The following is a 14,592-nucleotide window of genomic DNA, read 5'->3' on the forward strand; positions in this document are numbered from 1 at the left end:
ACCATATTAGTTTAAAGTCTTACATTGCAAGAATGGTGTAGTTAGTGCCTGGTTGTGGATGTGGTTTATGAATTTAGAATAAGAAAAAAAAAATGTGTGGTTAAGTCCTTGTTGAAGATTTCGGATATCATTGAATCATTGGGAAGATTGTAAGTGTTGGTTTGGCCCAGTTCCATTCTCGGGTTGTTATTTATTGAAATTGGCCAAGTTGAACTTGGTGGTATGGTGTATTTACAGGGGAAATGCTGCCAAAATTTCGGCAGACAAAGTGTTACTTTGAAGAATCAACTTCTAAAAGCTCTAATCAAGTTTTGGCAAACATGACCAATTTGTAGATTTTGGCGAAATTTCAACTTGAATTTGGAGAAGCAAAAGGAAGCGGAAAAGGTATGTAAGGCTTTATCCTTCCTTCTATGGCATGTCTTAGATGTAATAAGTCGGGTACGAGCCTCGAGGACAACCCTATTCCCCGGAATCCGCACCTAAAGTTTTTTCCCTTTTTCCTTCAGTAGAATTGAATTAAAAAGGTGCGCAAAATACTGGAAGAATGTCCTAAACCTCTAGAACTCGCATAAATAGGACCCCATGACCCTAAACCCTCACAAGTAACGCCATGATATGTAATATATGTAAACTTGGTACGCCGCCTCATTTGATCCGAGGTGGGCCCACTGTTTCCCGGATTTACCTTATTACTCCACTTGACTTACTTTGATGCTGAATCCAAAAGAAACCTTCGATCCTTATTCCATTACCAAACGACAAGTACTGTACCTATCCCAACGAGAATACTTCCATGATGATAATGATAACGATGATCTCAGAAAAGAGAATATGCCTAAGATAAGTACGACAAGAATGATCTCACAACTAAGAGTCTTGAGCTAAGAATCCAATGTGAATATGGAAGTGTTATACTAGTTTCTAAAAGTCTTCAAAGCGTATGGATTAATGGTTATAATGCCTATGATCGAATTCTATGTCTCCTCTTAAAGTTGTCTTCCGTTGATAGTCTCGCCTTATAATTATCGTTCCTTCAAGGTGAGACAAGTGACCCGATTATTCCATAATGTAATCGGAGGATTTCGACCTTACGTCACTCCGATGGACACACGACTTTCTTTGGGCTCTCATGCATGCCAATTGTATGACATATGAATATGAAGTGAATATGCATATGTATATGTATATGGGGAAGGGGAAGGGCCACTGTTATATCACCACCTGATTCAGCGGGATACCCGGACGCGGGATTATGCGAGAGCCGGATACGGCGTCTGTATTTGTGATATTTATATATAATATGTGGGGACGCTGTTGGGGAGGGGGTGGGAGAGCCGATGTACTCGGCGTCTGTGAATGTAAATGAATGACACCGTTTTCTGAAATGTTCTGTTTTCTGTATATGTAAATAAGAGACACCGTTTTCCTGAAAAAGGAAACTAAGCATGCATGACATCTGCAGAAAGGCATTCATATGCACAGGTTACATTTGTCCCAGTATAAGCTCCTTATGTCTATTCTGTTATTGTTCATACTGTATATTCCTTTATTATGGTACTATTCATGCTTTACATACTCAGTACATTACTCGTACTGACCCCTCTTCTTCGGAGGCTGCGTTCATGCCGCGCAGGTACTCCCAGATGATTACAAGACCTTACTAAAGATGTTCCAGCGGAAATGGCGAACTCCACTTGTCCCGGAGGATTGCCAAGTCCAAGTATATGCTATGAAGTTCTGTTCTATGTTAGAGACTTTGCAGACAGAGTCATGGGTATAGAGTGTCAACATTGGTAGACGGCTTCACTAGTCAAATGCTATTACTGTGTTTCATGTCACGGGTCCCACAGATGATAGACTTTACATATGAAAAAAAAATTGAGAGCTTACTATGTATTTATTCCTTAACTGATACAAGAGTTTATGACATGTACTAAGGGTCAGAGGGTTCGCTCGGCCCTAAGTAAGGGTCGGGTGCCCATCACACCCTAGGGAGATTAGGGTGTGACAATTTCAAACGGAGTCTTTTCTTTATTAAGGGCCACATTTCTGTACTGAACCAGAATAGGATCTTCGAACTGACGTTGCTTTACCTCTTCTATAATTGATGATTCAGCAACCGCCCGAACAGAAATTACAGTATCTCCAGAATCTGCCAAACGAACTCCAAGGCTGGCTAACTGATAAATTTCACGAACCAAATTTGTCTTACCAGATTGTACATCAGCCAAACTGCCCATAGACTTGCGGCTAAGTGCATCCGCTACCACATTGGCTTTCCCAGGATGGTATAGAATATCAACGTCATAATCTTTCAATAATTCAAGCCATCTTCTCTGTCGCAAATTCAGTGCTTTTTGTTTAAAACAAATACACTGGGGACTCTTATGGTCCGTATAAATATCAACGTGGACCCCATATAAGTAATGCCGCCAAATATTCAAAGCATGAATCACTGCGGCCAACTCAAGATCATAGACCATAACTTGACTGTGCTGCATTAGTACACAACCTATCCTAGTATCAGAAGCATCACCATAAATAACATACCCGTCTGGCCCTTCAGGAAGAGTTAGAACTGGAGCTGTAATTAATTTTCCCTTCAGCAATTGAAAACTGCGTTCACAAGTACCAGTTTACTGAAATTTCACTACCTTCTGAGGCAGGCTTTGTTAATAAGGCCGTAGTAGGAGCAAAGTTCTCCACAAATTGCATACCTCAGTCGATGTCGAAGGCCTAGGCCAATTCTTTATCGCTTCGATTCTCTCTATGTCAATTATTTCCATTTATACGTACTTTACTTTCATCCGCTCCCCCCTTTTGGGGTTGTACTTATACCGTATCCATGTTTTTCCTTTATAATATATTACTTGATTATCTTCGTACGAGACCTTAACAAAATCACGAAGCGATGAAATCTCTCAATCATATGATACAAAATCTTATCCAATAGCTGGCACTCAAATAATGTAATTAATGAAACAATTTATCTTTTAATAATCATATCCTTCCTTCATACCCGTTCCTTACCTGTCGTTCTATTTTCTCGATAGTCGAATTACTTAATATTCACCTGATTCATCATTCCATGCCCTAGGTTTTCCTTTGTCCTACACTACTACTTTTTTGTTCGTTTTCGCAAATAATTTCGTGCCTTGCCCGTCGACGCTTTTAGAAGTTCTGCTTAATTACGTTCCTTACTGTTCACTTCTCTGACATTTTGACCTTCTTATCTTCCGCTCAATTACTCTCTTTTCTTTCCAAATATCGTTGTATTAGAATCTTCCAATCTCAACCGGTATTAAAATGAATATCAGTTTATTTCGTAACATCTGTACCATACCTTTCGCTTTGTCTCGCAAATTTCGTTCAGTTCATGTCTCCCATATACTACAACGCTGGCTATTTGAGTTCACCAATCGATTGACATAGTCGTAAACGGGGGCCCTACACACACATATATCTCTGCCATTTCTTTTACATGACATCTTCAATCACCTTCTCAAACTTACTCTAATTCCGGAGCTGCGTTGTTCTTTCTCCCTTTTTACCAATCTAATCCGTCTCAGCTCACGCGACCCCTATGAAGTTTCTAACCACTCCACATACTATAATTTTTTTTTTGGTTACCCCAATTTCCTATTCGTCCCTTATATCTGTATTCGTGAAAATTTTAGTATTTCCCAGGGGGTCACCCATCCCAGATTTGCTTTGGCCCTGGCACGCTTAACCGTAAAACTTTAATGTATTTAGACACGTTAAGGCCGGTATAATTGCGTCAATTACCCCGCACAGCCTTTGTCACATGATTTAAGACAAGTCGGGGTCTTAACAACCTTCAGAACATTCTCGTAGCGGGTCCTGCCCCGATCTAGAGAGAATTCTTTTACTTTTCTGACTATATAGTCAGCGTGTCGCCCCCTGTAAATCCGCAATATTTAGCTTCATGCATATATATATAATTCTAGGCAGTCCACAAATTTAAGTTTTCATTCCACAAATTCCATCTCCAATTAGTCGATAACAATTCATAAAATGTTACTGTAAGGCATTCTCGAACCACCAGCAGAAGAGATCTAGAGTCCGACGAACATCGCGGAATCTCAATTCACATGGTTACCACCATATTTATATTTTTCTTTTTTTTTGAGTCGTGAGCGAACCATTTAGTTCTCAACTGCCTGTCATACACTTCGTATTCTTCCAATAAGATGAAACGTAATCGTTGGACATTTTTGCCCTTCGACATAGGCTTTTCTAAAGCAAAATGGGGTTGGAACACATTCTGGTCCGTTTAAATAAGTTGCGAATTGCTGCTCATATAGGCTTCCTCGAAATAAAATTTCCCAAATAAGGATGAGGCTTCTCACGAATGACATGGAGGGTATCTCTTGAACTTTAAGCCAACATAATAGATTTACCCTATCGGTGTCGACTGTCAAGACATACTAAGAATTTATATCTTATTCTCCTTTTTATATTTCTGGAAAAAATTTGGGCAAAGGTTCCTGTGTATTTCTTACTATCCCAAAACCTGCACGCAGAAAATACCAACCGTGCCTCACAGGGCCAACGCATATACGTATATATATATCCTCTCATGTCGTGTCATAGCCACACAGGGCTAACAATTTCAAACAAAAGTATGAAAATGTCGAAACTTACCTCACATGCCTAACTCAAACGGCATCGGAGGCACTTTCCTGTTTACTTTTCTGTTTAATCTTCAACTTTATATTTCAATCGTATTTCAAACACCTTACCTAGCATACATCTTCCATACCATTACGTACCTGTGTACTGTGTAGCTTCCAATATCATCAATCATTATCTTCTGTCGATGCCGTTCTTTGGCTGAAATCAAAGGTTAGTAGGAAGGAATTCATTTCCTACGGCTGGCTCTATCGCACGGTCTAAGATTCAAAGAAAGGTAACATCCTAAATGTCCTGTAGCCTCCTGTTTATAGATGTGGTGCACAACATACCGATAAACAAGACTCTACGAGACACGGCCTGTAGACATTCCGAGGACAAACCGCTCTGATACCACTTTTGTCACGACCCAGCCCCATGGGCCGCGACTGGCACCCTACTTGGGCACCCAGACCGATTCACATATCCAATTATCAAACCCAAACTTAGCTCAAATTTCATAATAGCCATTTTAAACATAATTTAAATCAAAACTTGTCTTAAGCGGTCACGCGTACCAAAATATCATATCAGAACAGAAGGGAGCGGCGGAATGCACATCGCCGGTAATATGTACAAATATAAACATAAGGGCCATTTTGGCCACCATAACAGACGGACCGCATTAAGACGCAAGTCGAAAACAAACAGACACATATAGGACCCTCGACCCACATATATGACTACAGGCCTTTACAAATCCATAACGAAAACATATGACGGGACAGGGCCCCGCCGTACCCAAATAGTCAGATATACAGAGGTATATACATAGCAAAAAAAATATATGCACCAAAAGTGGGCTCCGGATCAAAAGGGAGCACTCCGAAATAGCAGAAAATGGAGCCTACAGTGGTGGATCACCGGTGTCTGTACCTGCGGGCATGAAACGCAGCCCCCGAAGAAAGGGGGTCAGTACGAAAGATGTACTGAGTATGTAAAGCATAGAGTACAGAAATATAAGCCACAACTGAAACAAACAGGATACAAAAGGGGAAATACTGAATAGTATATCAAACCTGTACTGAAAACATATATACATAATGCAGATAAAATCATGCAAAAGCTCAGGAACGTGGTCACCACTCCGACGCTGGTGCCACACACAGCATAACACCAAAAAGTTCAAATCTCTGTATATCCCCGAACACACATATCATCATAACATATCACCAGCCATATCACAACATAACTCCAAACGGAACCCGGCCCTATGGCGAGGTCTCGGGAACCGTAACACAGCATACGACCGAATTTATCATAGCGCGCACGAACCATAACCGGCCCGGGAACCGGTGAACGAAATCATAATAAGGGCACGAGCGGAGTCGTGAGCAAAAAATGCAATTTATATATCAAAACACCTTTTGAAACTTGATAATTTCATATGCTAACTCATTAGTCAAGTAGTTCGAACAATTAGTCAATACGGGGTTCGTTTCACGAAAGTATTTCCAAAGTAGTATTTATGGTTCAAAATATAATTTAGAATATCGTGGCAGTCAAAACATTACTATATGATAGTCAAAATTCATAAACAAAAGTGCTTTGCCAACATTGTACAAAAATGAGACTAATAGAGCAAACAAGGGAATCTTAATGCTAGCGGGCCCACCTCAGGTCAAGTCGAGGTGGTGGACATGAATCACGGACATTTGGGGTCTATGAGATCATACGTGGAGGTTCCGAAGCGATTCGATTACATTTGCATAAGTTTCGGACATTTGATTACTTTTCAACCAAAAGGAGAACTTTAAGGTTCAATTCAATTGAATGAATAGTGCTCGATTTCCAATTCGGATTTCCAGGAACAGAATTGCCTCCGGGGCTCCGATATCGACCTAGTATACCTAAGACATGCCAAAAGAAGGAATAGGGTAGCCTTACATACCTTATAAGCGTCTCACGCTCGTCAAAACTCAAATCCCGTCTCGCTCAGAATCTACAAATGGTCAAAGTTACCAATTAGGAATTTCAAGACTTCAAGAATTCATTTAACTATGTATTTGTCTACCGAAATTTCGGCAGCACTTCCCCTATACATATAACATCCCGAGACTTAGCTCGGCTCAATATCAACAACAACAACAACCCAACCATACCAAATGAATCAAGAATCACAACAAAATAGGTTCTAGCATCAATATTCTTCCTTTCTACATAAGGCGACAGCTTCCATTCAAACTCCACAATATCAAACTAATATCAACATTCCCATATTCATTAACTAATTCAAGATTATTCAATCATAATTCAATAGCATTTCAACCAATATTCAAGGATTCAAACAATTCCGCCAATTCCATATTCTATCCGAAACTTCAACGAATACAACAACACTACCAACTCGCATTGTTTTCTTCCAAATTCATTAACAACAATAATGATTCACATTCTAGAACTCTACTTTCATAATTATATAAAAACTATATAAAAATCATATAATTTTCCATAACAACCCACAACCATTTTTAATGCCGACTTGATTCATTAAACCCTTATTCACGTCACAAATGCAACAACGACGCAACTAACAGACTAAATAGAATTTAATCCATCACTTTCCATGGCACCATACTACACACAACCACACACCCACTTACACACCCACACGGCCAAGCACACACACACCACAATTTCATGATTTTCATGCACTTCTAACCACTATAACATATATACTTTTTCCATAACATAAAAGATAAAAATTTTACCTTTTTCTTCAATTTTTCCACTTGCCCTAACGTCGTCCTCTCGCTAAACTAATTATACCACGTCGAAGAGCGTCTTGAGCTTATCAAGAATCCAAGAAGAAAGAGATTTTTGGGATCAAAGTTGAAGGACTTACAATTTTTTTTTCTTTTTTTCTTGTCAGGGCCGAAGGCCTCTTTAAATTTAGCTCTCAATTGTTTTCTTTCTTGAAGCTTCTTAAATGAGAAATGATAAGGATCCCCTTTACTTATACATATTGATCACATGATTAAATTTATGGGTTGGGCCTATTTTATGGCCGGCCACCCTTCCAATTTTGGGCCTCCATTTCTCTTAATTTGTTTTTGAGCCCAATTGGTCTATGGATCCTATTTGTAATTCCCGAAATTCCAATTTTGCCCTCGGCATTCCTCTGCACTTCCGCATCAATATTTTTCATGAATATCACACATATATTAAATAAAATAAAAACATAGCCTTATTTTCTACAAGGCAAGATTATCCCAAATTTTTCCGAATGCGCAAACACGGGATATAACAAAAACGTGAGGGTCAAATATATATATATATATATATATATATTGAGGGAACTAGAAGGCTCCAGTGGTACGGGTCGACGGTGGATCGACAGCTCGTCGACGTGCTTCGTCGACCTGCCACCTGAAATTCAGAGGCGGCGAAGCAAGGACGGTGCACCACGACGGCGCGTCGAAATGTCGACCGCCGGTCGATGGTGATTGAGTAATGCAGACTCTCCTGAGTTGCTCTGACCCACATCGATTCGATTTGTTTATCTTCAAATCCTATCAAATCTCAAAGAACGTATACTTACACTTTGGTACACGAGAGGTAAGGTACTTAATTTCTCAAAAATTTGGATACGGATCCCTATATTAAGGGTATAGACCACCCATAAGCCAAGGATTGCTTGCGACGAAAACGGGAGGGGTAACATTCTCCCCCCCTTAGAAACATTCGTCCTCGAATTCTTATACAAGTCATGGGCTATAAAAATTTTGGCTGAGTCTCCCCTGTAAATATGCCAATCCATCTTGTACACAACAACCCAAAATAATGCCACACAGGGCGACATGCCAAAATATACTACACCATGGCCTCACACAAGCAATCACCATAACTTTAAATAAAATCAATACTTGGGGGAGATAATGCTTCAGACTGAACCTCCTGAGATAACGGAAACAATTATGGTACCTAGCCTTCATTTCCTCTTCAGCTTCCTAAGTCATTTCTTCAACATTATTATTTCTTCAAATAACTTTAACAGAAGCCACATCTTTGGTTCGCAATCGACGAACTTACTTGTTTAATATAGCCACTGGATTTCCTTATAAGCCAACTGCTCAGTCACCTGGATATCATCTACTGGTACAACCCTCGAAGGATCTCCTATGCACTTACGGAGCGTGGACACATTGAATACCGGATGCACGGACTCTAAATCAAAGGGTAGCTCCAACTCATATGCCACTTTACCCACCGTACAAACAATTCTGTATGGTCCAATGTATCGAGGGCTCAACTTATCTTTCTTGCCTAATCTCATTACTCTTTTCATAAGTGAAATCTTTAGGAAGACCCAATCTCCTACCTTAAACTCTAACTTGCGTCGCCGATTATCTGCATAGGATTTCTGTCAACTCTGCGCCGCTAGTAATCTTTCTTGAATTACTTTCACTTTGTCAACTACTTGCTGTATTAAATCTGGGCCTGCCAACTGATTTTCTCCAACATCGAATCATTCTATAGGTGACCTACATCTCCGCCCATATAAAGCCTCATAAGAAGCCATCTGAATACTGGAATGATAACTGTTATTATATGCAAATTCAATGAGAGGCAAATGATCATCCCAACTACCTCGGAAGTCAATCACGCACGCTCTTAGTATGTCCTCAAGTGTTAGTATAGTACGCTTCGCTTGTCTATCTGTCTATGGATAAAATGCAGTACTAAGACTCACCTAAGTCCCCAATCCATTCTAAAAAGATCTCTAGAAGTTAGTTGTGAACTACGCCCCTCTATCTGAAATAATGGTTGTAGGAACACCATGAAGTCGTGCAATCTCCTTAAGATAAAGCTTCGCAAAATCTTCAGCTGAATAAGTAGTTATGATAGGTAGGAAATGAGCTGACTTTGTAAGCCTATCAATTATGACCCATATTGAATCATACTTCTACTAAGTACGGGGCAAACCTGTGATGAAATCCATATTGATTACCTCCCATTTCCATGTTAGAATCTCCATAGCCTGCAATAAACCTCCGGGCTTCTGGTGCTCTATCTTGACTTGTTGACAATTCAGACATTGAGCGACAAATTCTGCTATGTCTCTTTTCATACTATCCCACTAATATACTTCCTTGAGATCATGATACATCTTTGTTGTGCCAGGGTGAATAGAATACCGAGAATAATGAGCTACTCCCATGACCTTCTGATGAAGTTTTGCAACATTAGGAACACATAATCTACCTCGATACCTGAGTACTCCATCCCCTGTAATTACAAAGGGTGTCTTTCTTTCTGAGGTGTCGTATCTCAGTAATGGGCTAAAATAGGATCTTCATACTGAAGTTCCTTTATCTCCGCTACCAAAGATGACCTCACTGTATCTTGAATCGTAATTCTTGCATCACCTGAATCTAACAGCCGAACTCCAAGGCTGGCTAGTTGACGAACTTCGCGGGCTATCTCCCTTTTCTCCGGCTGCACGTATAACAGACTACCGATGGATTTACGACTAAGAACATCAGCTACTACATTAGCTTTTCCAGGATAGTACAGAATGTCCACGTCATAATCTTTCAGCAACTCTAACCATCGCCTTTGACGTAAATTCAAGTCCTTCTGCTTAAATATTTATTGGAGGCTCTTATGATTAGTATAGTTATCAACATGGGCACTGTATAAATAGTGCCTCCATATTTTCAAGGCATGAATTACCGCAGCTAACTCAAGATCATGGGTTGGATAATTCTTCGGCTATCTAGAAGCATAAGCAACAACCTTGCCATGCTACATTAATACACAACCCAAACCTATACTTGAAGCATCACAATATATCACATAGCTATCCATTCCCTCTTGAAGAGTCAAGATGGGTGCTGAGGTCAACCTATCCTTCAATATCTGAAAACTCCGCTCACATGCATCCATCCACTGGACTTAGCTGACTTCTGAGTTAACTTGGTCAATGGGGCTGAAAGGGAAGAAAATCATTCTACAAACCTTCTATAATATCCTACTAGGCCCAAGAAGCTACGTATCTCCGTTGGTGTCGTGGGACTTGGCCAATTCTTCACAATTTTAATCTTTTGAGTATCCACTTTAATGCCTTCATCCGAAATAATATGACCAAGAAAAGCGACAGACTTCAGCAAAAACTCACATTTGGAAAAATTTGCATATAGCTCTTTATCTCGAAGAACTCTAAGCATTGCACGTAAATGATTTGTATGGTCAGCCGCTGACGGTGAATAAACCAGAATATCATCTATAAACACGATCACGAACAGATCTAGGAAGGGTCTTAATACACGATTCATCAAGTCCATGAATACAACTGGAACATTAGTTAACCCGAATGACATAACACAGAACTCATAGTGCCCATATCTAGTCCTAAATGCCGTCTTCGGAATATCTTCCTCCTTCACCCTAACTCTATGATATCCTAACCTCAAATCTATCTTCGAAAAATATTTGGCGCCCTGCAACTGGTCAAATAAATCATCAATCCTCGGAAGCGGATACTTATTCTTTACAGTCACTTTATTCAATTGCCGATAATCAATATACATTCGTAAAGATCCATCTTTATTTCTTACAAATAATACCGGCGCTCCCCACGGCGATATACTGGGCCTAATAAAGCCTTTCTCGAGTAAATCTTGCAATTGCTCCTTCAATTCATTTAACTCCGCAAGTGCCATTCTATGAGGAGGAATATATATTGGCTGAGTATCTGGCAATAAATCAATAGTAAAATTAATCTCCCGTTCTGGTGGAACACCTAGAAGCTCATCTAAAAACACCTCCGAAAATTCATTGACCACAGGGATAGACTGGAGGGTCAGTGATTCTGCTTGCACATTTTGGACTCGAACTAGGTGATACATATACCCTTTTCTGATCGTTTTCCTTTCCTTAAGGTAGGAAATAAATCTACCCCTCGGCGAAGCACCATTACCCTTCCACTCTAGGACTGGCTCGTCGGGGAACTAGAATCGAACTACCTTTGTTCTGCAATCAACATTAGCTTAACAAGAAGCCAACCAATCTATGTCCATAATAACATCAAAATCAATCATGTCTAACTTAATCAAATCTGCTAGGGTATGGCGGTTACAAACTATCATAACACAGTCTCCATATACTCTCCTAGCTACAACTGGATCACCAACTGGCGTCAACATCTCAAACGTCTCAATCAAATTAGGCTCTATCCTAAACTTACCAGCAACAAATAGAGCAACATATGATAAGGTGGAGCCTGGATCAATCAGTGCGTATACATCATAGGAGGAAACTGATAATATATCTATAACCATACCAGGAGACGACTTACGATCCTGTCTACCGGCTAATGCATAAACGCAGTGCTGAGGCCCACTCGAGCTAGATGCTCCACTCCTTCCTTTACCACGTCCTGTTGGTGTCTGAGAAACTTTCCCTGAGGGGCGTACTGACGAAATAGAACCAGCTACAGACCCAGTAGGCTGAACAATGCCTACACCACCCCTCGACAGACACTCTCTCATCACATGACCTACTGGCCATAAGCATAACAAGCATCCGATCCAAATCGATACTGTCCGGAATGTAATCTACCGCACTGGGCACACTGAGGTACAAGTGGTCTCATCTGGGCTGACTCTGGTCTATGTTGAGAACCTGATGCTCTAGAACTCTAGCCCACTCCTGAATAGGAAGAACGATCAAATCTAGGGCCTGAAAACAATTGAGGTGCACTCCCTACTGAATGAAATGAATACCGGGAAAGCTGTTTTCTCTGTCCTCCACTGAACTTACCAGCAATATCTAAGGATCTAGCCCTCCTACTATGGCACTGGTCACGCTTGCGCTCTGTCCTCCGCTGACGCTTGCGGTCCTCTAAATTCTGCGCATATGCCTATATACGGGAAATATCCATGCATGGGTGTAATGCAGCTGTCATACACTCATCTATAAAAAATGGCCCTAGACCCGCCACGAAGTGATGAACTCTATCCTCCATCTCAGCCACCATGGCTGGGGCATATCTAGCCAAAGAATCAAAGTGTACAAAATACTCCTGAACACTCATACTGCCCTGCTCAATACGCAAGAACCTATCTGCTCAGGCCCGTCGGACTTCTGGTGGTAAATAATGACGAATAAAAGAATCTAAAAACTCTCGCCCAACGGCTGGAGGGGCATTCTCTCCCCTAAATAGCTCCCATGCCTGATACTACTGTACCGCAACATCACGGAGCCTATAAGAAGCCAGCTTTACTGAATCGACCTCATCGGCGTGCATAACCCTCAAAGTCCACTGCATACTATCAATAAAGTCATGAGGATCCATATTTTCTTCAACACAGAAAACTCTGGAGGATCTAACCCGAGGAAAGTCTTAACCCTCGCACTACCGGCTCGGTCTCCCTGATCAACCCCAACTCCCTACCGCTAAGCCTGAGCGGCTTCTAATCTGGTCAATAACTGTATAACATCTCACATATACTGGCCCGAGGCATCTAGCTGAGGAGCTGGGGGCACTAGGGCAGGTGCTTGAGGCGGTGTATGCGAAGTCTGAGATGGGCTCTTACTCTGAGACTCACCCCGAGCCCTGCTAGCCCATTAAGTACGATTAGTGGCCTCACCAGCCACTCCCTTTCCCTTCTGGATGACTGTATCTTTCTTGCGAGTCATTACTGAAATCAGAACAAACTATTAGGAAGCGAACTCTTAACACACGGCTCTATCACATGACCTAAGAGAGAAAGAATGGCAATTTTCTAAATGTCTTGTAGCCTCCTGTTTATAAGTGTGGTGCACGACACACCCATAACAAAACTCTACTAGACACGGTCTATACACGACCCTAGGACGGAACAACTTTGATACCACTTCTGTCATGACCCAAACCGATGAGCCGCGATGAGTGCCTGATCTCTAGTAACCAAACACCCCTATACTCATACCTAGATAATACTACATAATAAGGGCCCACAATCAACTCAATCTGATTAAACTGACTCACAAAAGAATAGTATCAAGAACTGTGCATATGTATATATATACTGAAGGCAACAATGCAAGCCGACTAGGCTACCACATGAACTGTACATAAAAGAATAAGAGCCGACAAGGCTACATCACAAGTCATCTACACATAACTGTCTACAGACCTCTACTGGAAATAAAGTTGTAGAAAGGATGGGACGGGCCCGTCATACCTATATGCATATCTCAAAAGTACCATACTAAAATGAACTACTGCTCCACATCAAGTGGAGCGTACTGACCACCGCTGGATGAATGTTCTACGGAGCTGGACCGCCTGTCTTTCTACCTGTACCTGCGGGCATGAATGTAGCCCCCTCGAGCAATGGGAGAGTCAGTACTGACAATGTACTGATTATGCAAGGTATAAGAGTAACATATATATAAGAATCAATAAAGGAATCTAAAACTCATAAACAAACTGATTGTCTAAATGAATCTGTATGACTGAAGATACCTCTACGGTGTATGATATGCATGCATTCTGTAAAACTCATGTACATCTCTTTGTGTGTGTGTGTGTGTATATATATATATATATATATATATATATATATATATATATATATATATAGTAAATTTCCCGAGCATATAGGTGCGGTGTCATCATCATCATCCCACGTCTGGGACAGCGGTCATCTCACACCGCCCACTAATGGTGCTACCCGGCCATATAGGCACGGTGTTATGTTGTCCGGCCATGTGAGCGCGGTGTTACGCTGCCCAGCCATGTAGGCACAGTGTTATGCTGCCCGATCATATAGGCACGGTGTTATACTGCCCGGCCATATAGGCGCGGTGTTAGAAAATAACTATTCATGCATCTGTATACATATATATATATATATATATATATATATATATATATATATATATATATATATATATATATATAAGTAT

The sequence above is a fragment of the Lycium barbarum genome, chromosome 6 (assembly GCF_019175385.1).
Source record: "Lycium barbarum isolate Lr01 chromosome 6, ASM1917538v2, whole genome shotgun sequence".
NCBI classification, from domain to species: domain Eukaryota; kingdom Viridiplantae; phylum Streptophyta; class Magnoliopsida; order Solanales; family Solanaceae; genus Lycium; species Lycium barbarum.